Source organism: Pteropus medius, unplaced genomic scaffold (assembly GCF_902729225.1).
Source record: "Pteropus medius unplaced genomic scaffold, Ma_sr-lr_union100, whole genome shotgun sequence".
Lineage (NCBI taxonomy): Eukaryota > Metazoa > Chordata > Mammalia > Chiroptera > Pteropodidae > Pteropus > Pteropus medius.
In genome coordinates, this window is record NW_024346822.1 from 95,825 (window position 1) to 104,451 (window position 8,627).

Here is an 8,627-nt window from a genome sequence, read left to right on the forward strand (position 1 = left end):
AGATGGTGAGAAAGAGTTGTCAGGTCGGACAAATTTTTCACATTGTTTCTGGGTTTCATGGAATGCCCAGACCAATGTGGTCCTTAGTGAGACTGGTGAACTACAGGAAGGAGAAAAACATCAGGGAAGGGTCTGTGGAGCAGCGTGGGATAAGTTTAGAGAGGGATATCCAGGGTACAATGAGCCATTCAAATATGTGAAACATTTGTTGAGTCGTGTTTGTAATTTGGAGAGTCAACATATACTGAAAACCAGGCACAAATTATTTAAGCAACCTGAATGAAATATAAAATTTTGAGTTCATTGAGTGATGTCAATGGAATTTAAGAGACCAATAGCCTGAGATTTAAAAAGCCTATCAACAAACATAGTCATTTAACCAACTTCAGTATTAAAAGTTTCTTTAGGACACTGAAGATAATGGTCATAAATAAGCTCTGTATAGTTGAACTGAGTTTTATAGCAACCCAAAATCTATAGGCTACTTGAAAACTGACCTGTTTCTCTTCCTCTGCTAACAGTTCCGTTTTGAAATATAGAACTTCCTATGGTTGTATACCGCACAGGATTCTACTTCATCCTGCTTTGCAACTGTTAACTAGATCGGCGGAAACCAAAATATTTCCAAGATATATATTTTACCTAAACCAGCTCCAGTAAGAATGGCTTTCTTTTTTTCTTTCTTCTTTTTTTGAGTGCCACTGTTTGAAATCAAGGCTCTTTTTGCTTAAGCCAACATTTAAATTTCAGATTGTCAAAGGAATTCACCTTTAAAAACAAAAATCCTTGCAGCTTCTCTTCTACATATTTATCTCAAAGAAATAACCAGAGTCACAAAATGGTTCTTGCCCAAAGATGTTCACTGAAGCATTATCTATAATATATGGAAACAACATAAGCTTCCAACAATCTGGAATTAGTGAAATAAATTATGAAATATCCATTATATGGAATATCATACAGTGATTTTCAACATTTTCAACAATATTTGATTACATAAAAACATATTCATAATGTAGTAAGTAAAAAGAATGGGATACAAACTGCATATACTATATGATCCCAAGAAATAGATAAAAATATGAACAGGTAGTAGGTGGTACAATTATGACTAGTTTTTATTTTCTTCTTTATAAACTCTTTTATGTTTTCCTCTAAGATTTTTACAATGATCTTTTATTTCTTTAATCTAAAGTAAAGTGATTAAAAATATCTTAAGTATGCACTACTTAAGACACTTTTCTAGTAGATTACTAAATCATATATATTGACTTTTATAGCAATAGGATATACACTAGGAACCATTTCCTGTCATTTTCCCATCTGAGAAACACTTAGCAGTGCATATTGCTAATTCTCCCTGACTGGAAATACAAACCCCAAAATATCAAAAAGAACTATAAGAACTGGCAAAATGGGAATATGTAAGCAAATTATGGAATACGGGGAAATAAGCTTAAAAATTACATTAGTATATGAAAGGCAGTATATCATACAGTGTCAATAGCAGAATGTCAATCTGAGTGCACAATGTGGAATCAGAACATATAATATACAACGCAGTAATATCAATATTCAAAGCTATATACTGCTCTCACAAATTTTATTTTATAGAAAGCAAAAACTTAATGTATATACTTTGTATATAAATATTATATATGTAAAACAGCTTAAGAGAATCAGTTATATTTTCAATGAATGGGTTACAAGATTACAAAAAATAATTTGCTATTAATCTTTTAAACCAGAGATTAAACCAGAGATGGCAAAAATAAGAGCTCAGACTTTACAAAAGAAAATTATTTCTATTAGCAAAAGAATTCCCACACTTCACAGAACTAGTCCCATGATATTAGGTTATGTTAAAAGTCTTTTAACCGAGGCTTATTTCATTTTAATTAAGTACTATCATTGTACAAATGATATTTTAACAAATGTCATCAGACATAATTTTAACCAACAAAATAAAAATGCATGATGAACTCAAAGAATGACAGTTAAAGAACCATCATATAATTGGCAAGATGACAATAAACATTGAAAACTAATTCCAAGTTAATAGTTTTGAGGGTGGGGGCTGAAAACAATCCATTAAAAAAAAAAGAAAATGATCCATCTAGCTTCACACATTTGTTTTCCAAATGAAGATCTACATTAACTTTTTACCTTTTCTGTGTTATGATGGCATACCACTTAATATACAGATTATCTCCTTCATTATGCACTTTTCCATACCTGTGTGTTGTCCTCCCTTAGAGTGCAAAAGTAAGGAGAAACATCTGATTTTTCAATAGCAGTTTTACACAAAACCCCCTGTTATTGGTAATCACAAAACTAAGAATGAAGTATGTATGATAGATAAGCCAAAGATTCTGTAATGATTACCAATGAACACCAAAACACTGCTCAGTAGTTACTTGAAAAGGGTAAAAAACAAACAAACAAACAAACAAACAACCATCACATTAACGGCTTTAACAAGCTATGTAAGAAAGTATTACATATAGATTTTTATTTTCTTATTATCGACCATTTCTCTTATTTTTCATTATATTATGTCTGGCTTTATTTCTCCTTTGCTTGTAAAATTGGATGGCAGAGTAATGTTATAGACGAGTAAAAATGTGGCAAGATTTAAGTGATAAGAATTCTACCATTTCTGCAAATTCTTGTTAAAGCTCTAGTGTTTCTATGATATACTACTATAATACTTTGAATTTATATAGCACCTGTATGCTGAAGAACCCAGGCTTACATAGCTTACTTTCCTTTCTACATGCCTTTGAAATACATAGATTGGAAACAGATGGCTAACAAATAAAGTAAAATCCAGCTATGAACATAGAACTTCCATGATACTTAGGATGGCAGATCTGTCAAAACTGTAGAGGACTAAAAGGCCCTGGATTCCACTCAATGCCTTTTCCAATAAACAACACTACCTCCTTACCATCAAACAAATTTCTAAGCTGTTAAGAAAAATTAAGCTTTCTCAAAATATAAAATTAGTAGGTTTAATGTGCCAAAAGTTCTTCTTAAGGAACTATATAAACAGAACCTATATATTTTAAAGAACTAACATTAGTCATGGAATAAGCCACTGGCGATCATCAATTAGCCAACAAGGTATTTAGCTTGGTTCAATATAGCTGCATTAAAAGTGAAAAATGAGCTAATAAATATAACTGAAATAGCCCAGACTACTCCTATTTGGGGAAAACAATCCTAGCAAACCAAAAACCTTGAGCCATGTCCTCATTTTACAAATGAGAAAATGCATGGTGTCTGGCACATGTATATACTCAATGTTAGTTATCAATATAATAATTTTAAGTGGCTTTCTCAAGGTCAAACTATGAGTCAGTGGCAGAGCAATGTCTAGAATCTAGTTCTTCTGAAACCAAGTCAATATACTTCCCCCTTAGTATTTTAATTTTCATTTAACCATAAATGCTTTTTCATCCCTAATACTCACCAATACTCACTAATATTTGTCTTCCAATTGCTAAAAGTTAGGCTATTTCAATATTATTAAACATACTGAAGTTTCTGAAACTGCCTCACATCCATAACTACCTACAAGTTGGCCCAAGTATCATCAGTTCTCCTGAGACTGACATTTCATGATTAGACAGGTTTTTGGTTTTTTTTTTTATTCGTAAGCCATAATTTAACCAAAGCTCTCTCATAACTAAAAAAAAGGTAGTTGTGACCTTGGTATCTAAAAGAGTTTCTAACAGTGTAATGTATCCAAAATACTTTCGAAACTTCCAATACATTTAACATACATTACATGTTATATCAGTTTCTAGAATAATTATACAGACTCAAAACATGATCTAGCTGTTTTCTTCTAAACTGAGTTTTATTATTTTCACAGATTTTCGCCTCTCTAAATTACTTTTCACCAAAAGGAAAATTACCATATGAGCAAGTACAAAATGATTCTAAAAACAGATACCCAAGTTGTCATGTATTGAGAGATGTACGTTTTCAATTTTATACCAGCTACTATTGGAATATGTACTAAATAGGAAAAACAAAGAGTTTGGCATACACATTCCACCTAGATTACGCTATGTCAAACACAATAACATATTCATGAATTCATCATATGTGCTAAGAATATTATGCCAGTAAATTTCTTGGAAAGGCAAGCAGAAATAATGCCTAAAACAGAAGATGGAATAACGGCAAGTGAACTTTCTTCCTTTTTCCTGTCAGTTTCACCAAAAATGATCGCTTTGTGCTGAAGCACCGTGGCCAAGCTAACCCCTTTCTTTTCAGTAAAAGTCACGCTGTTTGCCTAGGAACAAAATTTTATTTGATTTCTGATAGTGCCCTGAATACTGACATTCTGCTAGTATAGTCAAATCTAATGTGCATGTAACCACTTGTAGAAAACTTAATTTCAACCAAATAATATTTATTAGTTATAATTAATCTTTCTATAATTAAAATTTCTTAAGCCTATACATTTTTAGGAATTGAATGTCAATGATGGCATTAGATCAGAGATCTTGGACTTCAATGTTGACTGTATTAAATCAAGGGAGAGCATAAATGAAGGGAGCGATACAGTCAGTGGTTTTAAATGAGTAGACATCCCAAGACAAAGAAATGATGTGGACTGCCAGCCTAATGATGATCCTGTTTTGACATGAGTCAATAATATTTTAAAGAGCTTATCTTTCTACCACTTTAACCTAGTTGGATAGTTGTACTCTCTTTTTATTTGAGGTTAAATATTTATTAGGAGTTCAATCTAAAATTACCACCTCACCTCCACTAGGGGAGGGTCTATCAGTGTCCTTAACTCCAATAACTAAGGTGCAGTTTAAATCCATTTCCAGCTAATGTGTGCCCCAAGGCTAGCCTTGGGTCAGAACTATGTGCTTTAAAATAGTTCTAGTTTTAAGGTTCAGCAGGAAAATGGAGAGCTCGAGTTATTCAGAGGTTGTTGCAGTAGACAAAGTGTTTCTGGCTCAGGCATATAAAGCCAAAATCTCTTAAATGTTCCTAGTTCCATTTTTAGCTGACCTAGTTGTTTTTAAGGCTGAATTCATGTATCAACTGTGTCCATTATAGTAAATAAGTAAAAGTTTTAAACTCCTGACCTCAGAGATTTCTCTGCCCATTTCTATACTTAGCAATATATAATCTGAATAGCAAAACTGTCCCATGTTTCCAACAGCAACCTTTATTTGGGCTACAGGGCGGGTATCCGTCAAGATTGGAGTTGTTTGGGTGTCCTCTCATTATTCTACCAAACTTTTGACAGGCAAAGACCCAACCAGCTCTATTTGTCGAATTTAGTGTCCACTGTTTTTGTGCCTGATTTCTTATCCAATTAATTCCAAGTCACAAATAACCGATGGTTAATTTTAGTCAAGATTTGATCCACCACCTTCAAACAGATGCCTAATGTAGAAAATACTGCAATTAGAATATAGGCCAGACTATGGACTATAAAGAAAGCTTCAATTTTTTAAACACTATCTTATGGGATATAGCTTCAAATCTATCATTTAGGGATGAAAATGGACTGTGAATAAAGGGACAATTTTACTAGAAAACGATTAGCAAGATATTTTTAAATTTTAGAAAATACATCACTAGATTGAAGGCCTATAGGGAAGACATATGTCCCAGCACAAACATATTTCAAACCTTAATTATAAAAACAACTCTTGTTTTTATTTTGGATAAAATTTGAGCACCAAATTCCCTCTGTTTCCCTCATCCGAATCCAAGTAGACTTCTCTTGAGTAGAGCTTAATTCACACTCCCCTCCCTTTTTCTGTCGCTGTAGTTTTTTGGAATGTGGGCCTCAGCCATTACATTCCAGTTTTAAAGTCAAAAGAAATCATGTGACCATTACCCTAGGGGCATCAGAGACTTGGGGCACGTGATGCCCACTGGCATGTGTGGTAATTGGCCACTTCGCTGGAATTCACTGTAAATTGCCTCTCCAGGTTCAAATTTAGGCTTCCAAATACATTGTGACATCCAGTCAAGTGGAGTACATGCTTACTTCTCAGCAGTTTTTCATTTCACCTACGTTTCTACCTACTGTGCGGCCAGCCAGGCTCTCTTTCCCATCCCCTGTCCCTCATAGCCAGCCAGGCACCCTCAACATACCGCCTGTCTGATCCTAAATGGCGAGGCTCTCCAATTCAGTCAGTTCTAAGCTCAACCTTCTGCACAACTAGGGATGTGGTGCAGATCAGGGGAAGAGCAAGAAGCATTGCGTACGGCAAAGTGTCAGATCGCATTAATCCCACTCCACCTCCTAGGATGGGATCATCTGCCCTGGATTGGGGCCGTGGGAGCCACCCGTACACTAGAGCAGTAGCAACAGCAGCGGCGGCAACTTTGGGAATGGCGAGAAGCTAGGGAGGAGATGGTAGGCGTCCCCCGGCCTCTCATTAGAGCGCGTTAAGTACTGTGGGTGGAGAAAAGTAAACACTGGCAAGTGCGGCTATGTGGGAAGAGGGGGATAGTACCCCCCCCCCACATACACCGCCCCTTCAGCTCTGCCTCCCGGAGCGCCCCAAGAGGTCCCCAGCTGCTGCTGCCCCGACAGCGCGCTCGGGGCTGCAGAGCCAGAGAAACTGAGAAGGAAGCCGACGGATGGCTGGGGTCGGAGAAGAGAACGGAAAGGTACTGTACTGCCCTAATGGCCCAGGAGATGTTAGGCTACAGAAAGGAAAAAAGTGCTTACTCATAGGGAGATGCGGTGCGATCGCGACGCTCTCGCTAAGGATATGGGGAAGAAGCGGAAAGCGGGCCACTGGACCCTCGTTCCCTCCGGGGGCCACGGCACCCCTCAGAGTCCCAGGGCCAGCGCGAGCTCGCGAGGTCACCAGAGGCGAGCGAGCGGGGGCTGGAGGCGTCGCAGGCTGTAGTCTCTGGGATTTCCTGGTGGGCTTGAGGGCAGCAGTGAGACGGAGGTGAGAGGGAGGTGGGAGTGGGGTGGGAGGTGGCAGCAGCTGGAGAAGGACAGAGGGAAGTTAGGCGTTCAGTTTCCACTTCGGGGCCACGGCCACGGAAGGGAAGAAGTCCTTGGGCGTCAAGGACTTCAGCCCAAGTTGGTAACAAGTTAAGGGCCACTAAAAAAGCACCATCTCTATAGCAAATAGTAGAAAACATAACTTGCGGCGAGTGCTGGTCTTGGGGAACACTGTCCCCTCCACCTATCCGGGATAGGAATGATCGCTTTGGCGCCCAAGGGCTAGGGCTGACATTTCTCCAGCCCACCTTTCTGCCCCCTGTTCCAGGGCATGTTCAAGCAGAGGTTCTCGGAGATGCTCTCCCCTGGACCCAATCCTGCCCACGCCCAGGCACCCCACTACCTTCATACTCTCCCGTGCCGATAAAGCACTTACATAAAGTCTCAGGGTACCGGATCTGGCCCAACAACCTCCGACCGACGCGCTCAAACAACTTCTGTCTCTCGGAATCTTTGCGGCTGTGGTTCTAAAGCCGGACTCCCTCCCCTCCCGCCAGCCCTCCGCCCCTCGGCCGCCACCATTGGCTCCGGTGGTACTTGCAGGCGGCCTGGGAACCAGGAAGGGGATTGGGCCACGAGTCTGTCACATCAACTGGGTGGGGAGATGGGAGATAATGATCCGGATGGGCGCCTAGGAGGGATGGGGATTGGAATTGTGCGGCTGGGAACGGAGATTGGTTCCCTGCGCCTTCTTCTGTTTCTCTCTGGCTAAGAGATTAGAAAAGTTCACAGTGCCTGGCTCAGAATACCTGTTCAAAAAAATCTTGTGGAATAAATGAAAAGATAGGGATGTCGGGAATGAGAGTTTGAACGCCAGCAAGCCGCTATTTAAGTATATTGGGGGTACGATTTTTCCCTGGAATCGTGAAGAGAATCTCATCCTGGGAAGGGGCATTTCTAGTAGTTTCGTTTGATCCAATCAGCCCAGGTGCGGAACGACGCAGAGGGAAAACTGAAGCAATCTTCCCTTAGTAAGTTTGGGGATCAGAATACCGACAGGACGAGGCTCCAATGCTTTAGGCTTCGTGCCAAGTAAAATGTTGACCAAAATCACCTGTTTGATATGTTTGTCCATGCGGAAGGGATGGTGGAAGTGACGTGTTTCCACTCGTTTGACTTGTTTCCCTTCACCAGAGAAAATTGGGAGACATGCTCCGGCTTCCCAGAGTACCTTCACTTCTCTTTTGCCCACGAGATTGCCTCCAAGTCATAGCTGACATTTTTCATTAGCATTCGTGAAGATGCCCCCCTCCTTATCTGCATTCCGATCCTTTTGCTCACTCCAGGTCCAAAATCAGCTCCGAAGGCCAGAATTTGAGGGATTCTCTAGGGTCAGGTCAAGACATTGGCTTCTGGAACAGCTGTAGAAAACAACGTCTGAGGCCTTTCCTGTTCCAAACGGAACCATTTTGTTCAGGAAATGTGTGCTTGGACATTTTTAAAAAGAATTTAAAATTGGTTCAATTACATCCCATTTTACATTCATTTTTGAAAAAATGCGAAATTAAGAGTGGCCTGAAAAATTAAATGCTCTTGTAAAATAACCTCTCTCCCCTACACACACTTCATCTGCTGTTATAAATTACTTTAGAGAAATTAACCTGCAGTCAGTGCC

The 8,627-nt window shown here is 39.2% G+C and overlaps 1 protein-coding gene across 2 annotated transcripts in view; it reads right to left on the minus strand.

The window, feature by feature from the left end:
* PLS3 (plastin 3) overlaps positions 1-7,515 on the minus strand; it is a 91,931-nt gene extending 84,416 nt beyond the window's left edge. The window contains exon 1 of one of the 2 annotated variants that reach the window (XM_039876618.1): positions 7,389-7,515. The gene's annotated coding sequence lies outside the window, so the exon portion shown is untranslated. Of the gene's footprint in view, positions 1-6,724; positions 6,748-7,388 lie in introns of those variants that run through there. The other variant, XM_039876619.1, reaches the window with a different exon arrangement.
* Between the last annotated feature and the right edge of the window lie 1,112 nt (positions 7,516-8,627).